This window comes from Fukomys damarensis, unplaced genomic scaffold (assembly GCF_012274545.1).
Source record: "Fukomys damarensis isolate Sample0158 unplaced genomic scaffold, DMR_v1.0_HiC HiC_scaffold_38, whole genome shotgun sequence".
Lineage (NCBI taxonomy): Eukaryota > Metazoa > Chordata > Mammalia > Rodentia > Bathyergidae > Fukomys > Fukomys damarensis.
The window spans coordinates 37978943-37983193 of NW_022900950.1; the positions used below are offsets into that span (position 1 = coordinate 37978943).

A 4251-nucleotide genomic window follows, 5' to 3' on the forward strand; every position below is an offset into this window, starting at 1 on the left:
GGCAGAGAACATGGACACCTCAAATCTTCAGAGGAGTTTAGCTCTGCAAAACAGAAAATGTTGTATTCTTCTATATGGTTGTAGCCAGAGGAAGATATAGGATCAAGGGGAGCTTGGTTTTATTTTTATAATATGGAAGATGTTCTTCTGAGATATTGGCACGGTGATGGGAATGAGTCAATGGAGAGGCTAAGTAATATGGAATAGAGACAGGACAATCAAAGAAGCAAAGTCCCGGGTACATAAAAGACAATTTGAGTTGCACAAGTTGAAACTCTGAAAATAGATAGAATCACACTCATCCATTGCTTTTGTTTGTTTGTTTTGATATAGAGTCTCCAAGTGTAGTGAAGACAGTGTTGTATTAAAGCAGAGAAGGTTAGCACTACCCTCGATAAAGCCCTTGGGCCTGACAACACACATACAGTTCAGGCATTGCCACCCATTTCGTGGCATCTAACCAATGTAGTGCAGACAGGCCCTCAGCTCAATATTTAGCCCAGGCTGGTCTCAAACTCACAGTTATCCTTCTATTTTCCCAACAAAATGAGAAGGTAATAATTTTAGTATGAGCAGAAAGGAGTGGGTACAACTGGTTTGTAAAGAAAGAGGAATGAGAAAACTATATGATTTAGACATCATGATTTCAATATTAAAACATTACAGGACACTCTGGGAGCTACTGACAACATTCCAGTCACGTAGTTCATATTCTGTATGACATTTTAAATCACATACAGGAATTTTTCTCTTTGTATACATAAATTCACTGATTTTTTTTTCTTTACAAATTCACTTGTGTGTTCTTAAGACAGATTCACTGCCACCTTGAAATTATATTTTAGGAAACACTTTACTATTTTCTTGTAATAGTTCTTGTTAAGTATTAACATTTTATGTGGAATATTTTGGATATATTATTGCCTAACTTCATTTTTCTCAAAATGGAAAATATCATGTTCCATGATCATTTTTGAAAAATGTAATTCATTCCCCCCATATATTCTCTAACCAAAGCTTTGAGTATATTTCCATTGAGTGGGATTTCCATTTTGGTCTCATTGTTCCATAACCGCCTTCTGCATTATTACCTGATTTCAAAATTACTATAGTACTTTTGAATGTCTTCTAGCAAAAGTCACCATGCAAATCTCTTTTTCAAAAGTTTCATGGCAAACCTTCAGGATTTTATCCACTAGATAGAAATTATCTTCCAGATAAATCTAATTTAATCCAATAATCCCTTTGTAAAGTATCATTTAAAATCCAAAAGGAGTTTTGGTCTAAATCTAATTGAATTTATGAATTAATTTGAGGAAAATTAGCATTTATAATCTGAGGCTTTTTTGTAGAGATGCCTATTATTCTTGATATTCATTTGGGGTTTCTTTCTCATATGCTTTGAAATAATTCTTCAGATTTATTCAAATGAAAATATAAAAGTCCATGGCATTTTCAAGGTATTTTCTGGTTCTGACACCATAAGCCAAAACTCATCTATTATCATCTCCATGACACCTTCCTATTAATTTCTTCAAGTTATAGTTCCCTTTTCTGTTGATAGAACATTGGCATGAGAAACAAGCAAGTTAATAAATGTGAAACACTCAAAACAGTGTCTAGAGTGACCACTATCTCTCCTTTGAATCCCCAATGAATCTACATGGTCCCATATATTCTAACTATATCAAATCAATGCACTTCTGCAAGAGAGCATGTGCTGGGGCCTTTGCACACAGTATTTTAAATTTCACATATAATTTCAAATTATGTACAAATTTATTTTAGAACTACGCTGTAACTGGCGATTTATACTTCATTTTCCTTTTTGATCTTCTACACAATCTAAAAAAAACTGGTTAAATTAAAAAAAAATTTAAAGGAAGAGAAACTTTGCAATAAACCAGTTCCCTAAATCAGTGTATGTATGTATACAGCCAATAAAGAACGTCTTGTGCCAGCCATGAAAATATAAGACACTTGCTCATAGTTAATGAATGCTACGGATTGTATCTAGATGCCCCCCCAAAGCCTCATACCTTCATAGGTGGGGCTCTTCAGAGCTGGCTGGGTCTAGGGTGTGTGAATATGGATGATAAGTGGGATTACTGGATTAGTCCACTGCTTAGCATAGTTTTAGGTGTTATTGGATGGATTCACTGAAGGCAAAAGCCCCAACCAGTGGGCCTGTGGCGTAAATGAATAAGAAGGAAAAGACAGGCTCACTGATGCACTTTCCTGCTACTTTCTCCCTGCCCTGCTGTGAGTTGTTTCTCCTCCGCTATGACTATCTGCCATGCTACCCTGTTTTGGACCCAACCAACTATGGACTGAAACCTGTACAAATGATAACCTAAAATAAATCCTTCCTCCTTTAACTTGGGAGTGTCTGGTATTTTGTACAGCAATGAGGAAGTAACTAAGACAATGAGTGACATTTAAGGCATATTATTTTGTACATGCATGGAATACTACAGAGGTGCCAGCTCATCCTTAATATAAGGCCATCCCAAACTTAGTCTGGATCTCTCTGCTTTTTTTTTAACTGATGGCTTGATTATCACAACCAAGACTTTTTATAGCCTTTTGTTAAAATACATTTTTCTAGAAAATGTTAAATATATTTGATATTAAAAGTTCCTCACAGAAAATTTTACTAGATATCATATAAAAAGCCTTCTTACATGTCCTTCATGCTACCCCCTTAAAAAGCAGAGATTTAGTAAAAGGGTGATATAGAGGGTATTACCAGCAGACTTTGCATGCAAATATAATGTCACAATGGAACTGACTACTTGGTGCTAATATGTGCTAATAATTATAATTTTTAAAAGTAAATACCTGGGATTGGGGATTTAGCTCAGTGGTTCTGTCACCTGCCTCACAAGCAGAAGGCACTGAATTTGATCTCTATTTATCAAAACAAAACAAAACAAAAAGTAAAATTAATTTACAAAGCAAACAAAGACAGAGAACAAAATCAGAGATTTAAACAAACATTCCCAAAATTTCTAGGCTGGGAACAGAATTTCTACAGGGGTCATTTATCGAATAAGAATGAAAAGAGGGCACAAAGAAAAAAGCTAATCTCTCTCTCTCTCTGTCTCTCTCTCTCTCCCCTACCCTCCTCTCCTCTTCTCTTTTCTCCCTAAAATTAAGCAATATGCCTAGTTACAGAACATGCTACATTTTTCATTGCCAGTATCAACACAATAGCTTAAGAGAGGCGTTAACCAAAATTTTCTAACTACTGAATCTTAGAGGGTCATATTAGTAGGCACAGTCTAACTTCCAAAGGCTCAACACAAGTTCTATGGCTAACAGTGAAGCATAGAATAAAGCATCAGCCTCTAGAGAATGTCTTAGAAGCATGGTAACTGGGCTAGTAGATCACACTGTAAAGCCACTTTTGAAGGTAAGTAAAACAGATGGAGGAGAAAACAGTCCATGTAATATCAATGTACATTGCATTCAAGAAAAAAAACATGCACCAACTGAACTGTTTCTATGACCTAGTACCCTACACTTGGACTTATGTACTCCCAAAATATTAGTCTCTGGTTTTTTCCTTTTCTGATATATTTTTTACTCAAATTTCTTAGCTTCATCTTTTTTTTTTAATCAGAAATCAGAATCATCAAGATGTAAATAAATTGCTGTGAAAAACAAAACAGACAGTCGAAAGGAGAGAAGCAACTCCATTGAAGTTGCCCAGAGTATTGCACAGGAAATCTCATTGAGCGGGAAAGCACTTTCCCAGAGGTTTTCCTTTTGGTTTGGTCAAGTCCTCCAGGGCAGGAGAGAGGCACTCATGCTGACTCCAGCCATTGTAGTCTTTCCTGTTTACTAGGAATGAGCTCATGGAGGATTTCCACAGAGCAGAATAGTTAGGGAAGAAGCCTCAAAAACGGTGCTGTATATTCCCATCCCAACAACAATCCTGGAACCAGGCGCAGTACATAAACGCTTAGCACATTTGCCTTTATGAAAAATTAAACATGTTTGTCAATTTAAAATGTCATCATTGTTTTAACCATTGTAGACAGAAAAGTATGGAGTATAAATGATGACTTAAGGTGAAAATACAGCAAAGGCCTCCAAACCATAACACGCATTTAGGCAATAATCCCCAAGAGCCCACGCTAAGAAGTATACTGCCACAGAAAATTGGTAAGTCTCTGCAAACTAACATTTGCCAAGGTAAAAATTTTTGATAGTATGTGTCATATTTTTTTGGCCTTTGTAATTTCA

At 35.9% G+C, this 4251-nt stretch overlaps 1 pseudogene; it reads left to right on the top strand.

Annotated features, from left to right (window-relative positions):
- Positions 1 to 356: 356 nt before the first annotated feature.
- On the top strand, positions 357 to 472 carry LOC117284674 (annotated as a pseudogene).
- The last annotated feature ends 3779 nt before the right edge of the window (positions 473 to 4251 follow it).